Source organism: Triticum urartu, chromosome 1 (assembly GCF_003073215.2).
Source record: "Triticum urartu cultivar G1812 chromosome 1, Tu2.1, whole genome shotgun sequence".
NCBI classification, from domain to species: domain Eukaryota; kingdom Viridiplantae; phylum Streptophyta; class Magnoliopsida; order Poales; family Poaceae; genus Triticum; species Triticum urartu.
In genome coordinates this window covers 22,340,880-22,350,868 of record NC_053022.1, presented here as the reverse complement: position 1 = coordinate 22,350,868, position 9,989 = coordinate 22,340,880, and positions in this window count along the sequence as shown.

The window sequence follows — 9,989 nt, the reverse complement described above, 5'->3', positions numbered from 1 at the left end:
AGCTCTAAGACTCTCGAAGATAACCAAACAAGAACCAAGAAAGATGATGCAAGGATGCAATGGTTTGAGCTCTCAGCGAATGATACGACCAAACAAGCTCTAAGACTCTCAAAGAGAACCAAACAAGAACCAAGAAAGATGATGCAAGGATGCAATGGTTTGAGCTCTCATCGAGAGCCCCCCTTGATAGTACGGCAATCGATCCTATAACCTGGTCTCCCAACTACCATCTGTTGGAAATATGCCCTAGAGGCAATAATAAAATGGTTATTATTATATTTCTTTGTTCATGATAATTGTCTATTGTTCATGCTATAATTGTGTTATCCGGAAATCGTAATACATGTGTGAACACATAGACCACAACACGTCCCTAGTGAGCCACTAGTTGACTAGCTCGTTGATCAAAAGATAGTCATGGTTTCCTAACTATGGACATTGGATATCATTGATAACGGGATCACATCATTAGGAGAATGATGTGATGGACATGACCCAATCCTAAGCTTAGCTCAAAGATCGTGTAGTTCGTTTGCTGTAGCTTTTCTGAGTGTCAAGTATCATTTCCTTAGACCATGAGATTGTGCAACTCCCGGATACCGTAGGAGTGCCTTGGGTGTGCCAAACGTCACAACGTAACTGGGTGACTATAAAGGTACATTACAGGTATCTCCGAAAGTGTCTGTTGGGTTGGCACGAATCGAGACTGGGATTTCTCACTCCGTATGACAAAGAGGTATCTCTGGGCCCACTCGGTAATGCATCATCACAATGAGCTCAAAGTGATCAAGTGGTTGATCATGGGATCATGCATTACGGCGATCGAGTCTCGGGCAAGTAACGTACCGATTGACAAAGGGAATTGTATACGGACTGATTGAATCCTCGACATCGTGGTTCATCCGATGAGATCATCGTGGAGCATGTGGGAGCCAACATGGGTATCCAGATCCCACTGTTGGTTATTGACCGGAGAGCCGTCTCGGTCATGTCTACGTGTCTCCCGAACCCGTAGGGTCTACACACTTAAGGTTCGGTGACACTAGGGTTGTAGAGATATGAGTATGCAGTAACCCGAAAGTTGTTCGAAGTCCCGGATGAGATCCCGGACGTCACGAGGAGTTCTGGAATGGTCCGGAGGTGAAGAATTATATATAGGAAGTGCAGTTTCGGCCATCGGGAGAGTTTCGGGGGTCACCGGTATTGTACCGGACCACCGGAAGGGTCCCGGGGGTCCACCGGGTGGGGCCACCCATCCCGGAGGGCCCCATGGGCTGAAGTGGGGAGGGGAACCAGCCCCTGGTGGGCTGGTGCGCCCCCCCTTGGGCCCCCCATGCGCCTAGGGTTGGGAACCCTAGGGGATGGGGCGCCTCCACTTGCCTTGGGGGGTACTCCACCCCCTTGGCTGCCGCCCCCCTAGGAGATCCCATCTCCTAGGGCCGGCGCACCCCCCTAGGGGGCATATATAAAGGGGGGAGGGGAGGGAGGGCAGCAACACCTCAAGTCTTGGCGCCTCCCTCTCCCCTGCTACACCTCTCCCTCTCGCAGAAGCTCGGCGAAGCCCTGCTGCGATCATTGCTGCATCCACCACCACGCCGTCGTGCCGCTGGATCTTCATAAACCTCTCCTTCCCCCTTGCTGGATCAAGAAGGAGGAGACGTCATCCGCTCCGTACATGTGTTGAACGCGGAGGTGCCGTCCGTTCGGCACTTGGTCATCGGTGATTTGGATCACGACGAGTACGACTCCATCATCCCCGTTCTCTCGAACGCTTCCGCTCGCGATCTACAAGGGTATGTAGATGCTCTCTCCTCTCTTTGCTAGTTGACTCCATAGATTGATCTTGGTGAAATGTAGGAATTTTTTTTGTTTTCTGCAACGTTCCCCAATAGTGGCATCATGAGCTAGGTCTATGCGTAGTTACTATGCACGAGTAGAACACAAAGTAGTTGTGGGCGTCGATATTGTCAATTTGCTTGCCGTTACTAGTCTTATCTTGATTCGGCGGCATCGTGGGATGAAGCGGCCCGGACCAACCTTACAAGTACGCTTACGTGAGACCGGTTCCACCGACTGACATGCACTAGTTGCATAAGGTGGCTGGCGGGTGTCTGTCTCTCCCACTTTAGTCGGATCAGATTGGATGAATAGGGTCCTTATGAAGGGTAAATAGAAATTGGCAATTCACGTTGTGGTTTTGGCGTAGGTAAGAAAACGTTCTTGCTAGAACCCTATTGCAGCCACGTAAAACTTGCAACAACAATTAGAGGACGTCTAACTTGTTTTTGCAGCAAGTGTCATGTGATGTGATATGGCCAAAGTTGTGATGAATGATGAATGATATATATGTGATGTATGACATCATGTTCTTGTAATAGGAATCACGACTTGCATGTCGATGAGTATCGCAACCGGCAGGAGCCATAGGAGTTGTGTTTATTTTTGTATGACCTGCGTGTCATTGAGAAACGCCATGTAAATTACTTTACTTTATTGCTAAACGTGTTAGCCTTAGTAGTAGAAGTAATAGTTGGCGAGCAACTTCATGGAGACACGATGATGGAGATCATGATGATGGAGATCATGGTGTCATGCTGGTGACAAGATGATCATGGAGCCCCAAGATGGAGATCAAAGGAGCTATATGATATTGGCCATATCATGTCACTATTATTTGATTGCATGTGATGTTTATCATGTTTTTGCATGTTGTTTACATAGAACGACGGTAGTAAAGAACATGATCCCTCATAATAATTTCAAGAAAGTGTTCCCCCTAACTGTGCGCCGTTGCGACAGTTCGTTGTTTCGAAGCACCACGTGATGATCGGGTGTGATAGATTCCAACGTTCACATACAACGGGTGTAAGACAGATTTACACATGCAAACACTTAGGTTGACTTGACGAGCCTAGCATGTACAGACATGGCCTCGGAACACAGTAGACCGAAAGGTCGAGCATGAGTCGTATAGAAGATACGATCAACATGAAGATGTTCACCGATGTTGACTAGTCCGTCTCACGTGATGATCGGACACGGCCTAGTTGACTCGGATCATGTTATACTTAGATGACTGGAGGGATGTCTATCTGAGTGGGAGTTCATTGAATAATGTGATTAGATGAACTTAATTATCATGAACTTAGTCTAAAATCTTTACAATATGTCTTGTAGATCAAATGGCCAACTTTGTCCTCAACTTCAACACGTTCCTAGAGAAAACCAAGCTGAAAGACGATGGCAGCAACTATACGGACTGGGTCCGGAACCTAAGGATCATCCTCATAGCTGCCAAGAAAGATTATGTCCTAGAGCACCGCTAGGTGAAGCACCTGCTTTCCCTGCAGAACAAGACGTTATGAACGCTTGGCAGACACGTGCTGATGATTACTCCCTCGTTCAGTGCGGCATGCTTTACAGCTTAGAACCGGGGCTCCGAAAGCGTTTTGAGCGACATGGAGCATATGAGATGTTCGAAGAGCTGAAAATGGTTTTCCAAGCTCATGCCCGGGTCGAGAAATATGAAGTCTCCGACAAGTTCTTCAGCTGTAAGATGGAGGAAAATAGTTCTGTTAGTGAGCACATACCCAGAATGTCTGGGTTGCATGACCGCTTGACTCAGCTGGGAGTTAATCTCCCGGATGATGCGGTCATTGACAGAATCCTTCAGTCGCTTTCACCGAGCTACAAGAGCTTTGTGATGAACTTCAATATGCAGGGGATGGAAAAGACCATTCCTGAGGTATATTCAATGTTGAAATCAGCAGAGGTAGAAGTCAAAAAGGAACATCAAGTGTTGATGGTGAATAAAACCTCTAAGTTCAAGAAAGGCAAGGGTAAGAAGAACTTCAAGAAGGACGGCAAGGGAGTTGCCGCGCCCGGTAAGCAAGCTGCCGGGAAGAAGCCAAAGAATGGACCCAAGCCCGAGACTGAGTGTTTTTATTGCAAGGGAAGTGGTCACTGGAAGCGGAACTGCCCCAAATACTTAGCGGACAAGAAGGCCGGCATCACGAAAGGTATATGTGATATACATGTAATTGATGTGTACCTTACCAGTACTCGTAGTAGCTCCTGGGTATTTGATACCGGTGCGGTTGCTCACATTTGTAACTCAAAGCAGGAGCTGCGGAATAAGCGAAGACTGGCGAAGGACGAGGTGACGATGCGCGTCGGGAATGGTTCCAAGGTCGATGTGATCGCTGTCGGCACGCTACCTCTACATTTACCTACGGGATTAGTTTTAAACCTCAATAATTGTTATTTAGTGCCAGCTTTGAGCATGAACATTGTATCAGGATCTCGTTTAATTCGAGATGGCTACTCATTTAAATCCGAGAATAATGGTTGTTCTATTTATATGAGAGATATGTTTTATGGTCATGCTCCGATGGTGAATGGTTTATTCTTAATGAATCTCGAGCGTAATGTTACACATATTCATAGTGTGAATACCAAAAGATGTAAAGTTGATAATGATAGTCCCACATACTTGTGGCACTGCCACCTTGGTCATATGGGTGTCAAACGCATGAAGAAGCTCCATACAGATGGACTTTTGGAGTCTCTTGATTACGAATCATTTGACACGTGCGAACCATGCCTCATGGGTAAAATGACCAAGACTCTGTTCTCAGGAACAATGGAGCGAGCAACCAACTTATTAGAAATCATACATACTGATGTGTGCGGTCCAATGAGTGTTGAGGCTCGCGGTGGCTATCGTTATGTTCTCACCCTCACTGATGACTTGAGTAGATATGGGTATGTCTACTTAATGAAACACAAGTCTGAGACCTTTGAAAAGTTCAAGGAATTTCAGAGTGAGGCTGAGAATCAACGTGACAGGAAAATCAAGTTCTTGCGATCAGATCGTGGGGGAGAATACTTGAGTCATGAATTTGGCACACACTTAAGAAAATGTGGAATAGTTTCACAACTCACGCCGCCTAGAACACCTCAGCGTAATGGTGTGTCCGAACGTTGTAATCGCACTCTATTAGATATGGTGCGATCTATGATGTCTCTTACCGATTTACCTCTATCATTTTGGGGCTATGATTTAGAGACTGCCGCATTCATTTTAAATGGGGCTCCGTCGAAATCCGTTGAGACGACACCGTAATTATGGTTTGGGAAGAAACCTAAGCTGTCGTTTCTAAAAGTTTGGGGATGCGATGCTTATGTCAAGACACTTCAACCTGAAAAGCTCGAACCCAAGCCGCAAAAATGCGTCTTCATATGATACCCTAAAGAAACTATTGGGTATACCTTCTACCTCAGATCCGAATACAAGATCTTTGTTGCCAAGAATGGATCCTTTCTAGAGAAAGAGTTTCTGTCGAAGGAAGTAAGTGGGAGGAAAGTAGAACTCGATGAAGTATTACCTCTTGAACCGGAAAGTGGCGCAACACAGGAAAATGTTCCTGAGGTGCCTGCACCGACTAGAGAGGAAGTTAATGATGATGATCATGAAACTTCAGATCAAGTTGCTACTGAACTTCGTAGGTCCACAAGGACACGTTCCGCACCAGAGTGGTACGGCAACCCTGTCTTGGAAATCATGTTGTTAGACAACGGTGAACCTTCGAACTATGAAGAAGCGATGGCGGGCCCGGATTCCGACAAATGGCTGGAAGCCATGAAATCCGAGATAGGATCCATGTATGAAAACAAAGTATGGACTTTGACTGACTTGCCCGTTGATCGGCGAGCCATAGAAAATAAATGGATCTTTAAGAAGAAGACAGACGCGGATGGTAATGTGACCATCTATAAAGCTCGGCTTGTCGCTAAGGGTTATCGACAAGTTCAAGGGGTTGAGTACGATGAGACTTTCTCACCCGTAGCGAAGCTGAAGTCCATCCGAATCATGTTAGCAATTGCCGCATTCCATGATTATAAGATATGGCAAATGGACGTCAAAACGGCATTCCTTAATGGTTTCCTTAAGGAAGAATTGTATATGATGCAGCCGAAAGGTTTTGTCGATCCTAAGAATGCTGACAAGGTGTGCAAGCTCCAACGCTCGATTTATGGGCTGGTGCAAGCATCTTGGAGTTGGAACATTCGTTTTGATGAGATGATCAAAGCGTTTGGGTTTATGCAGACTTATGGAGAAGCCTGTGTTTACAAGAAAGTGAGTGGGAGCTCTGTAGCATTTCTCATATTATATGTAGATGACATACTGTTGATGGGAAATGATATAGAATTCTTGGAAAGCATAAAGGCCTACTTGAACAAGTGTTTTTCAATGAAGGACCTTGGTGAAGCTGCTTATATATTAGGCATCAAGATCTATAGAGATAGATCAAGACGCCTCATTGGTCTTTCACAGAGCACGTACCTTGACAAGATATTGAAGAAGTTCAAAATGGATCAGTCAAAGAAGGGGTTCTTGCCTGTATTGCAAGGTACGAGATTGAGCACGGCTCAAAGCCCGACCACGACAGAAGATAGAGAAAAGATGAGTGTCGTCCCCTATGCCTCAGCCATAGGGTCTATCATGTATGCTATGCTGTGTACCAGACCTGATGTAAACCTTGCCATAAGTTTGGTAGGAAGGTACCAAAGTAATCCCGGCATGGAACACTGGACAGCGGTCAAGAATATCCTGAAGTACCTGAAAAGGACTAAGGACATGTTTCTCATTTATGGAGGTGACGAAGAGCTCGTCGTAAAGGGTTATGTCGATGCTAGCTTCGACACAGATCTGGATGACTCTAAGTCACAAACCGGATACGTGTATATTTTGAATGGTGGGGCAGTAAGCTGGTGCAGTTGCAAGCAAAGCGTTGTGGCGGGATCTACATGTGAAGCGGAGTACATGGCAGCCTCGGAGGCAGCACACAAAGCAGTCTGGGTGAAGGAGTTCATTACCGACCTAGGAGTCATACCCAATGCGTTGGGACCGATGACTCTCTTCTGTGACAACACTGGAGCTATTGCCCTTGCCAAGGAGCCCAGGTTTCACAGGAAGACCAGGCATATCAAGCGTCGCTTCAACTCCATTCATGAAAGTGTTCAAAATGGAGACATAGAGATTTGTAAAGTACATACGGACCTGAATGTAGCAGATCCGTTGACTAAACCTCTCCCTAGAGCAAAACATGATCAACACCAGAATTCCATGGGTGTTCGATTCATCACAATGTAACTAGATGATTGACTCTAGTGCAAGTGGGAGACTGTTGGAAATATGCCGTAGAGGCAATAATAAAATGGTTATTATTATATTTCTTTGTTCATGATAATTGTCTATTGTTCATGCTATAATTGTGTTATCCGGGAATCGTAATACATGTGTGAACACATAGACCACAACATGTCCCTAGTGAGCCACTAGTTGACTAGCTCGTTGATCAAAAGATAGTCATGGTTTCCTGACTATGGACATTGGATATCATTGATAATGGGATCACATCATTAGGAGAATGATGTGATGGACAAGACCCAATCCTAAGCTTAGCTCAAAGATCATGTAGTTCGTTTGCTGTAGCTTTTTTGAGTGTCAAGTACCATTTCCTTAGACCATGAGATTGTGCAACTCCCGGATGCCGTAGGAGTGCCTTGGGTGTGCCTAACGTCACAACGTAACTTGGTGACTATAAAGGTACATTACATGTATCTCCGAAAGTGTCTGTTTGGTTGGCATGAATCGAGACTGGGATTTGTCACTCCGTACGACGGAGAGGTATCTCTGGGCCCACTCGGTAATGCATCATCACAATGAGCTCAAAGTGATCAAGTGGTTGATCACGGGATCATGCATTACGGTACGAGTAAAGTGACTTGCCGGTAACGAGACTGAACGAGGTATTGGGATACCGACGATCGAGCCTCGGGCAAGTAACATACCGATTGACAAAGGGAATTGTATACGGATTGATTGAATCCTCGACATCGTGGTTCATCCGATGAGATCATCGTGGAGCATGTGGGAGCCAACATGGGTATCCAGATCCCGCTGTTGGTTATTGACCGGAGAGCCGTCTCGGTCATGTCTACGTGTCTCCCGAACCCGTAGGGTCTACACACTTAAGGTTCGGTGACACTAGGGTTGTAGAGATATGAGTATGCAGTAACCCGAAAGTTGTTCGGAGTCCCGGATGAGATCCCGGACATCACGAGGAGTTACGGAATGGTCCGGAGGTGAAGAATTATATATAGGAAGTGCAGTTTCGGCCATCGGGAGAGTTTCGGGGGTCACCGGTATTGTACCGGGACCACCGGAAGGGTCCCGGGGGTCCACCGGGTGGGGCCACCCATCCCGGAGGGCCCCATGGGCTGAAGTGGGGAGGGGAACCAGCCCATGGTGGGCTGGTGCGCCCCCCCCCCTTGGCCCCCCCATGCGCCTAGGGTTGGGAACCCTAGGGGATGGGGCGCCTCCACTTGCCTTGGGGGGGTACTCCACCCCCTTGGCCGCCGCCCCCCCTAGGAGATCCCATCTCCTAGGGCCGGCGCACCCCCCTAGGGGGCCTATATAAAGGGGGGGAGGGAGGGCAGCAACACCTCAAGTCTTGGCGCCTCCCTCTCCCCTGCTACACCTCTCCCTCTCGCAGAAGCTCGGCGAAGCCCTGCTGCGATCATTGCTGCATCCACCACCACGCCGTCGTGCTGCTGGATCTTCATCAACCTCTCCTTCCCCCTTGTTGGATCAAGAAGGAGGAGACGTCATCCGCTCCGTACGTGTGTTGAACGCAGAGGTGCCGTCCGTTCGGCACTTGGTCATCGGTGATTTGGATCACGACGAGTACGACTCCATCATCCCCGTTCTCTTGAACGCTTCCGCTCGCGATCTACAAGGGTATGTAGATGCTCTCTCCTCTCATTGCTATTTGACTCGATAGATTGATCTTGGTGAAACGTAGGAATTTTTTTTGTTTTCTGCAACGTTCCCCAACACCATCATGAGACCGGTATAATAGAAAACCTATCAAGGGAAAACCTTTGCCTTGCACATGGTCCACTTGAGCTAGATGATGACGATCTTGACTCCCTCAATTTGGACCACCTTTCTTGATTGGGTTGACTCGATGAAGACTAGTTGATTGCCCCCCCATACTCCACTATGGGTGAGCCACTCTTCCGCACATCTTCACAAGTCCATTGTCACCACAAAGGACGACAAGCTTCAATCATTTGATCTCTTCGTGATGCTCCACTTGAACTTGCACACCGCAACCTTTCTTGATTGTGTTGACTTGATGAAGACTAGTTGATTGCTCCCCCGTACTCCACTATGGGTGAGCCACTCTTCCACACATCTTCACAAGTCCATTGTCACCACAAAGGACGGCAAGCTTCAAGCATTTGATCTCTTCGTGATGCTCCACTTGAACTTGCACACCGCAACCTAACCCCACAAAGAACCCTCACGAAGACCATGGGTTAGTACACAAAGCGTAATTGACAATGCTTACCATACCATGGGATCACTTGATCCCTCTCGGTACATCTTCTACGCTTTGTGGGTTGATCAACTTGATTCACTCCTTAACTTAGTCTTGATCAACCTCTCACAAGACCAATCTTTAGGTAATTCCTTGAATAGCACCTTGGTCGACACAAACTCTCCTTGAAACCAACACATGTACTCCAAGAAAAGCCTATGGACAAAACCTTCAAATATAACTCAAGGCAACCATTAGTCCATAGAGATTGTCATCAATTACCAAAACCAAACATGGGGGCACCGCATGTTCTTTCAACCGGTCTTTCCTAAAAACTATGCTTATTTACACGTCTTCCGGTACTTTTTTCCAAAACTATAATATATATAGGTAAGAAATCACTGCATAATTAACAAGAAAGTATACTTACAAACAATTAAACAACATTTTTTATGTTTCATTTATGTCGGTCGATGTGTTTGGCTACTAGCTGGTCCATAATTTGCAGGCTTATATGCCATGCGAAAAAGTACTCATAAAAAAAATCAAGAAGTCTTCTTTTTGTGAATGAAAATAAAGAAGACTTTACAGTTTTAG